Source organism: Ammospiza nelsoni, chromosome 1, assembly GCF_027579445.1.
Source record: "Ammospiza nelsoni isolate bAmmNel1 chromosome 1, bAmmNel1.pri, whole genome shotgun sequence".
Classification (NCBI taxonomy): Eukaryota; Metazoa; Chordata; class Aves; order Passeriformes; family Passerellidae; genus Ammospiza; species Ammospiza nelsoni.
This window is the reverse complement of record NC_080633.1, coordinates 13,671,224-13,680,603: the sequence shown is the minus strand read 5'-3', so window position 1 is coordinate 13,680,603 and position 9,380 is coordinate 13,671,224. Positions and strand designations below refer to the sequence as shown.

General features: G+C 36.8%; 1 long non-coding RNA gene across 1 annotated transcript; it reads left to right on the top strand.

Annotated features, from left to right (window-relative positions):
• The first annotated feature begins 367 nt into the window (after positions 1-367).
• LOC132077651 (uncharacterized) lies at positions 368-8,766 on the top strand. The gene is made up of 4 exons (XR_009419087.1): positions 368-525; positions 2,076-2,201; positions 4,148-4,275; positions 7,330-8,766. It is a non-coding gene; the product is annotated as an uncharacterized LOC132077651 (long non-coding RNA).
• The last annotated feature ends 614 nt before the right edge of the window (positions 8,767-9,380 follow it).

The following is a 9,380-nucleotide window of genomic DNA, read 5'->3' as shown; positions in this document are numbered from 1 at the left end:
TATCCAATAGAGCAAGGCTAGAAGGTTGCATGCTGTTTGATAATAGTACTTTTTGTGCATTATTTATGAGATTAACTAAATCAAAAGTGTGCTCCAGAAGAGGAATGATACAGAAAACCAGTCCTCACTGTTGCTTGGTTTGCTCCTCCTTAAAATTTCTAGCAATCAGGAAAAAGCTCTGTGGGTCTATTACTCATTGCTTAGTTGGCCTTTCACACTGTATTACTTCTCTCACCTCTAACCTAATTCTCCCTTATTGCAATCTTTCCTGTTTTTCAGACAGTGTCCAAAACAATTCACTGCCTGTTTTCATAAAAAGTCTTAATGAAAATTTGAAAGCTGCTATCAAACCTCCTCTCAGTCTTTCCCCTCCTGGATTAAAACTTGCCAGCTCAGTTCTTTCTTGCAGTCATATGCTAGAAAAGCTCTTTTAAATTCATTCTTATTTCAGTTTCTGGGACTTTCTCCAGCTGGTTTATGTATTGTATTGACATGTGATAACCTGCAGTGGTCACAGGGATCCAGGTAAAGAATTACCAGCTCTGAGTAGAAAGGAAGGAATATTTTGTGTGTTTAACATAAAATGCACTACTTTTATCTAACACAGCATGATTGCTTCTTAGGCAATTGTACAATTGTATTGCTTCTTTGTGATCCACTCTAATTGCCAGATTATTTTCTGCACTGTCTTTGGTTAGTCATTCTCCTTTTTATATTTGTGCATGTAATTTTACTTGTATAGGTGCATGTGAATTCACTTAATTGCTTAGCTGCATTCAGATTTCTGCTGTGCACCAAGATAATTTAAAATGTACATTCTGCACTCTGATGGGTTTGAAGTCTTTTTAGCTTAGTAATTTTCAAATGCAAAAAGCATCTTAATCATCTACCAGTTCAATAATAAACATGTCATGCAGATTCTTGCAGAACCTGACCTGATGCATCTTGCTCATTTAAAAATGAATCACTAATAACTATTGGTAACTAATTCTGTGAATGGGATTTCCCAAATAACTACCTGCCTCAAATCTGCTTGTCTATAAAAATGTTCTGTGAGATGTCAAAAGCCAAAATCCAGATTCATAACAGTGTTTTGACTCTTCTGTCCAAAAATTTTATCTACTGTAGAGTGAAATAAAATTGCTCTTACATTACATATTTATTAGAAATCAATTTGTCTCTTGTATCCTGTTTATATTCAAGATTCTTAAAATAGACCTTTTCATTATTTGTTCTGATATTTTTCTGGTAATTGAAGTTAAAATCTCTTATCCTTAAAAGGATATAATTTTAAAATTATGTGTTTGTCCTTTCTAGAATTCTGGAATCTGCGTCCCTCAAGTTGCTAAAGACAATTGCTAATGGCTAATAATTTTTTTTCAATGTTCTCAGAACTGAATTGCAACTGACCCAACCAACTTGAAAACAACTATGTTACCTATGTAGAGTCTACTGGGTTTTTTTCCTTGTTTTTAGCCTGATTTTCACTCTTCTATTTATGATTTTAATTGAGTTGACTATCACATTAAAACTGATCTTTCAAAAAAAGGTTAAAGGAAAAAGATCATTGAGCACTTTCAAGATAAACTGATAATGCTCTAAGTATGATAGCCTAAGAGTATAAGCAAGGAAAGTTGTGGAGAAAAAACAACCTCTCCCATTAACCCAATTGATACAGTTGGAAAATAGATCAGCATCTGCCTTGGTAATGGGGTTTGTGTTCCTGAAGACTTTTTTGTTTTTTAATACTAAATTAGTCAGTTTAATAAAAGATATAACTGCACTCCTGTAACCCTATCTGAGTCAACACTTTAGCCTATTTGCTAGTAATTAACTGTGTTTTGTTGTTAACTATTACCTTTTTTTCTCTTAATAAAGTGCTTTAAAGTGTCTTCTTTTCATGATTTTTTTCCCTTGTAAATTCTGCCACAGACATGCTCCTGAGCTCATGGAAGTATTTTTGCTATGAGTTTCTGCCATCCTTTTTCACTAGTATTCAGTAATTTGTGCTGCTTCCATAGTTAATTTGATTATGCATCTTTTTGTGTGTCTTTCCTGGATATTGGATCATTGAGGAATGCATGGTCAGGCCAGGCTGGTGTTCCAGAACACACGGTATGTGTCCTCTAGACTGAGGTCACTGGCATTGTGCAGATACTGCTGTACCTAGTGCAGGATGGGCTCCTCAACTAAAGCAAAAGGTAAGAAGGCAAGAAGTGCTTGCAGTTTAAAAACGGAAATGAGACATGAGGGCTGGTATTTTGTAATGGAAATAAGAAGCACGCCAATGATTTCTCTTTTAATGTATTTAATTTTGGTTCCCTGTAAAGTAATACTAAAACAACAGAGAGAAAAATATTGCTAAGTACCTAGAGTTGTCTATAGGCAACTTATTGATTCCATAGGTTGTTTGTGGTTTCTTTCACTTCTGAATGAAACATGAAGAAGGACTAAAAAAATTTGTCTCAACGTGTTAATAGCATTAAATACATATGTATATTTTGAGACACACCTCCAGATGACACAGATTTTTTGTCTATAGAATTATGAAATTTTTGATCATGGGGAAAAAAAAAAGCATGTAATAACAATGGATCATTTGATAGCTGTGTGTTGCAAAATCCTCCTCTGTGCACACATTAAAATATGTTTAGTTTAAAGTTTCATAAGCACAGAGTTACTGGTGGCATCATAACCAAGTGAAGAGAACAGGATGTAGAGACACAGAAATCTTTTGAGTAGCTTCATTGCTGAAATGGCTGTGTTTCAGCTGTGTGTGAGAGATAGAGAGCTGTATTTTAAAGATAGCATTTTATTACATGCTTGCTTTCAAAGGGCAAACTGGACATGTAGGTATATTGGGGTAGTTTCAAACCCTCATTTCATTTTTATCAGGGCTAATTGTGATGGTATTCTAAATACTCACACATGCTGCAGGAGCCTGTTGGAGCCTCAGCTATCCACAGAGTAGCTGATACGTATCTGTACATATGAATATGGAATTTTGAATGTGCATGTAAACATAGAATCATAGAAATTCTGTTAAAGCCAGTGAAATAGCCCACAAACAGGAATCAGAGTGCAAAGTCTGGTTCAACAGTTATGATCATTTATGAAATCTAGGGGCATGTTACCAGCGATCTCTGTTCATTGTGCTGGTTCTCTCCTGCTACCTATCCAAACCTGGCCATCTTTCCCTATTTTAATATGTGAATGGAGAAAGAGAAAGAAGATTTTATTTCCATTGGTTTGTGTATCTGGCTCTGCTCTTCCTTTCCCCTTTCTCTTTCCAAATTTAACCTCAGTGCCTTTTCTTGTGCTCAGTCAGTGATGATTTCTTGGTGAAACACCAGACATCAAGATTCCACATTATGCATATTAAGGATTATATAAAGTTTAATACATTTAAATGTTTATTGTAACACACTAAACCAATGTATACCTTGGGCTGAGGCTCAGGGTAGAGCAATGTGTAACTGCTTGGAAAATATTAACATGCTCACTGGGGTTTACAATATAATTCCTCATGACATTGGCTCTAAAGAAGAGTCATAATCTGCCCATAACTTAAACTTGTTCATCCTTGACTTCACACTTGATAAACAAGGAATAAAATATATATTAGGAACAAGAGAACATTTCAGTCTACTGCAAACATAGATCACTAAAGAGAAAAAACCCTAAACCAGCCAACTATTTTTTTCTCCCCCTGCTTCCTCTCCAAGCCCAATTAAGACTCAACGTTTTTCTTCTCCCTAGTTTCCTTTTATCTGTTCCTCTCATGTTTCCATGTCCTTCCCCCCATACTCTTTATCTGATGAGGGATAAAGAATAGTGCTGTGGGATAATGAGGTAATTCCTGGTAGTGTTGGAAGTCCCAGACACCTGGAAGATATATTTTTTTTTCTCTATCCCAGAGTGGGTCAGATAAGACCTTGGGTATTTCAGTGGTATATATTCAGGTTAAATCAGTCCTTATGGGACCGAATAAAATTTCAGTGTACTGAAAAGTATGCAAATGTCCATCTTTAGACTGGGTAGTTTTGGTCTGGAAAATTTGATTTACATGAGTGGCTAGGAAATAGCCTAGATGTGTAATGAACCAAAGTGTTTTACCTTTGTCTTCATCCCATCCAACACTTTACAGATGTCTAACCCCTGGCTCTCTTTCCTTGGCACGGATCCAGTTCTGATTTGGCACTGACTCACTCTCCATATGCAGTGGATACTCCCAATCTCGTGAATTTTTAAATACAACTGCTTTGCATACACAGTGTAAGTGAAATATTAACCCCTCCCATCCTTGCAACTCAATGTTCCAGCAAAAAAACCTGCAAAAAATATCATTCCCAAGACTAATTTTTTCAATAGAGCCTCATCTAAATTAGTTCTCAAAATAGTTTCCATATTTTTAATTTTATGTAGCTATTAGACTTGCATGATTATTTCTTAAAAAATTTGATTAATTTAGATTCAATAAAGCAATTATAACCAGCAAAGGGATTAACAATTAAGAGACCTCCAAAAAACCTAATTGCAGGGCTAGTAATTTAGCTGACTGTGTGATGATTCAACTCAGATTCCAACTTCTTAAGCTTTTGTATACTCACTCTTCTCCCTGGTGCTTTAATAGCAAGCTTGCATGCAAATACTTGCTTTTCTGTGACTGAGGCCTGTGCTGTTTTGGGCCAAAATTGATTGCTGAAATTACATGACTGAAGTGCCTCAGGTAAAAAAAAATCACTAGCAGTAAAACATCCATTAGGCAGCTGTGTAAAGTGTGCACCCTGACAGTCACTAATGCTCACAGGACGGAATAAATTCTTCAAACAAGGTCAGTAGAATTAAGACTCTTCCCTTAAATATCAAAGACATACTGCTGACACCACTTGGGGGTGATCACAATTGCAAACCACCTGCTGCATGAGCATATGTGGTCATATGCTTTTCCCTCCTTAGAGTAACTCCCCTTTAGCCAATATTATGAGCTCACTGATTCATATTTCATTTAAGAGCATGGATGGCAATGACTGTGTAAAGTCCCATCTTTATTGTTCAGATCTCTCTGCTGACATTAACTCTCACTGCTCCACTGCAGATGGTGGAGTCCTAAGGATTTAAGCCAGTTGAGGTGACACATTTATGCAGTCAATCAATAAATATGGAAACAGTGATAACACATTTGTATGCTGATTAAATAAGTAGGTTAAATTTGTTTAATTCATGCCAAGATAAATACTGCCACTCTCATTTCCGTAAAACACTGAGGTTTAGGTTCTGACATGTTGAAATCAAGGAGGTTTTCGCTTAACCTCAGGGGGCTTTGGCTCAGAACCACAGTCCAACCGTTGTGAAATACAGTTTATTTCTAGCTTTTTGTAGAATGTATTCCAGAAATATTTTCCCTTATTCAGACCCTAATTATGTTTGTTTTCCCATATTTTCTCTTTGAAGAAAAAAAAATCAAACAAGGCAAAGCAAGATTAGAAGTGTCTCTGAAGGGATGTCATACAGTCAGTCAGTCATCATTTAGCAGCTCAGCAGTAGAAAAACTGACTCATGTCTCCCTTTTTCAGTTTTCATTGTCCTTTCCCCACCCTAAGACCTTGCTATCAGCCCCAGCAAGTAACTAGTATTAAAGACCTCCTCTTGCTTTTCAAAAATGGAAGAAAAAAATTAGCTTTATATTTTTTTTTTATTGTCCCAGTTTAGTCCCTGAGTCTCAATGGGCCTGTGCAATCTGAAGTTTGACCTTTTCAAATTGGGTTTGAAGAATGAAATAACAGCAGAAAACCCTTTCTTCACATTTTTGCTCATATGCTTTGTGGCTTGCAATCCTACAGTATCCGAGAGTTCAATTAGGCAGTGTGTGATTGGCAGGTTCCCGAGTTAAATAGCTGGGATGGGATCATACACTTAAAATAGCTTTAAAAGAAAACCTGTAGACAGACAATCAGTCAGACAATCTTTTCAGGCACTTGGAAAGCCCCTACTTTCCTAAGCACTTGTCCTGTAAACGATCTGGAAGTCTTGCACGTGAAGTAGTTTAATATAAAAGATTGCTTGGAGGCAGTTAACATGCAAACATACCCCTTGATGTAATATCTGGGGGCATTTTTTGAAGTTGTTTTTTTCAGAAGCATTGTTGTTGCTCATTATGAGTGTGACATCACTTCCCCTGACCTAGTGATATGTGTACTCTCTGTGCTCTGACTTTTAACTTTTTTAAGATCAAAGCTTCAGTTCTTCTGAATTTGAGCCCACCTTTCCTTTTGCTCTGTTCATTTCCAATATCTAGAGGAAAAAATTACCAACAAAGCAAGGGAAAAAGAAAGGCAAAAAAATTTCCTGTCTTTTCCTGTTGCTAGATTCTGCAACTTGTTGGCCAAAATTTCCCTACTTTTTTGCTGCAATACTGGGTTAGAATTGAATTCTGAAGCCTGTGTATGCCAGGAAAAATAGGAAAGAATGTCTTGTTTTTCTGTTCTTGAAAGAGTCTCCCTGCACAGTGTACAATTGTCTGTGTTTATTCATACAAATTTACAAAAATGAAGATTTTACATTGGGAATTTAAGAGTAAATAATAACTTCTGATGCCCCCCCTCTTTTAACAGAACTGGAAATTATAAACACTCTTTCCCCTTTGTATAGCAGCTCATGAGTTGGAGTTTTTGACCAGCATGCAGAAAACCTCAATTTGATTCCTAAATTCTGTGGATTTAAATCCAGGTTTCTTCCCTTTGAAGAGTGCCCTGTTTCTCCTCTAGACACTTTCTATCCCTTCCTTTAAGTCTTACAAAAATCTTACAAAATACCCTCGGGACCCATTGAGGAGGGTTGGGTGCTTTCCCCACCATCCAGGTGTCACTTGGGAGGAGATGCACCTGTAGGTTCACCTTTGTGGGTTCTCCTATGGAGCTGAGAAGGATGGCTTGGAATAATCAGGAGCAGAAAGGGAGAAACTGGACCAGAGTGCTCCCAGATCCAGTGAGTGCTCTGTATACAGTACAGTATTTTATATTTGATGTCATGGAGTGCTCCTCATGAGAAGATTTTTTTACTCCTGATCTGGAGCTTGTGAAATCCCAGAGAAGGGTGGGATTTAGTGATAAAAACGTATAAACCAGCAAGAATATTTAGGCAAAAGAGCAAGAAGTATGGCAATAAATCTGATACAGATCTCTATGTGAAAATTTAATAAATGAATTAAGACCTTTTATTTCAGATAAGAGATATTGAAATAAAGACAGTAGGAATATGAGAAAGGGCTAGAAAATCACAGTCAGAGAAGGGGATGGAGAATAATTTTCTACCTTTTTTTTTTTGCAGTACAAGAGCTGAAAATTACCATGTGGCAAGAAGCTGGCAAAACAATACCTGGAACTTTTTCACACAACACAAAGTGTTATGGAGACACAAATATGAGTGGATTTTGAGGTTTCTATGCATATATATGTGTGCACACATGGACATGCACACACACAGACACACAAATATATATATATGTAGCTACTAGACATGATTGGCCTAATTCAGTTTTTAGTACGAGAATTTTCTAAACATTTGGTTGGAAAAGCAGGCACATCACAAAGTATTAGTCTGGTACTGTATCTTTTCTGTACTCTTTCCCTGAGCACTCCATGTGCTCTTTGCAGCCCTCTGTTCTCCCCTACACACTGTGATGAAAACTGAGTCACACAACAGCAGGGTCCTGGGGCAGCGTGATGGGACACCAGGAAAAGGAGCCAGCAGAGACTGCACCTACCAACATTGTGCAGACCTGTCTTTAGAAAGGACACAGGAAATCCAGGAATGCAGCAGGCATTAAGGAAAACTGAATCTGCAGGAATTGGGGCTGAGCTGAAGAGCTATTGAAGCAATTAATTTCTAATTCCTGGAGACAAACTCTGCTCTTATCAAAGCAACCATAGGAAGATTTTATAGGGCAAAAGACTGAGTTTCTAATCCTCCAGGGTAACTGACAATATACAACTCATGGAGGATATATAATGTTACTTTTCCTGGTTGAAGTGTAAGTCTAAATTTCCTAACCAACACAGAAAAGCAGACCATGCTTGAGACTTTCTCTGAAATGAAAATTTTTGAAGTTGATACTTTTAGACAAGAGGACCAGGAATATAGGCTGAGTATCTATATATCTTTATATGTCCCAATTTTCAGTTTAATATGATATCATATTATCATCTTCAAGGCTACAACAACTTCCTATGTGGTACAGAATGAGTTGGGAAGATCTCAGACGTTACCAAGAGAGCTACAGAGGTTTATGAAATATAACATGCAAACTTCCAAGGAAACCAATACAAAAGTTTCTCTGCTCCTTCTTATTTGAAGAATCCACTCTTAAGATAAATAGTGCTAACTTCCAGTAGACTTGCAGGGAAATAAGCATGTGGCTTCTTCTGTAACCTGAGGACTAGCATAATTGTAATGAGAAATTGTTCTATTTTGTCAGAGGATTACTTCCATGAGACTTCCCTTAGTGAATGGGAAGTTCTCACCTGTCTAAAACAATGTTCTGCAGTTTCAGGGAGATGAAAGGAAAAGATCTGTGGTAAATCTGTAGTTGCTTTTACCTGGATGTTTTTTTGCTTGTTATGATTATAAGAGGACACGATATTATTGAAGAATTAAAAAAAAACCTCAATGAAGCATATAGAGATTATATGTATGTTGTGTTCCATAACTGGCTTTAAAATATGTTAAACAGGATTAAAAAGAAAAAAAATTAAAAAAAATGTTAAACAGGATTTCTCCCATTCTTTCAATATGTTTTCTGGTGCATTCTTCACTTAGTGATGTTATTTTTCATCACATGGTGTTATTTCTTACAGAGGTCTGTATCTTAAGCCACTTCAGCAATAAATACAACCCTGCCCCAATCAACAGGAGGAACTAACCCCCCAATTTTGTAAGTCTTCTAGAAGTAAATATCTGCATATATTTTCCTCCTTTGATCCACTTATGTCTGGATTGCTTTGGTGAAATCAAATTAATGTTGTGCTCCTAAACAGCTCCCAAGGCCCCAAAGACTTAATCCTTAAAAATAAGGTTTTGTACATCTCAGCCTAAACCAAGCATTTCAACTTTTTAAAATTAATTTCACCCTTAAATGCCTGTTTCCTTCTAGCTCATTATTAACAAAACCTTTTGGTATCCATCCCACACCACTGCATTGCAGACATCTATCAATAAAAACTGCATCCAGGGTTCATAGACAATGTCAGGCCACAGGTGGGAACCTTGGTGAAAGAAATATATTATTTTGTTTCATACCAGGGACTCTGATACAGCCACTTGATTGGTTTCAGTTTTTTGCGCATGATCTGTGTACTGTAAGAGCAAAAAGGAAAGCAACT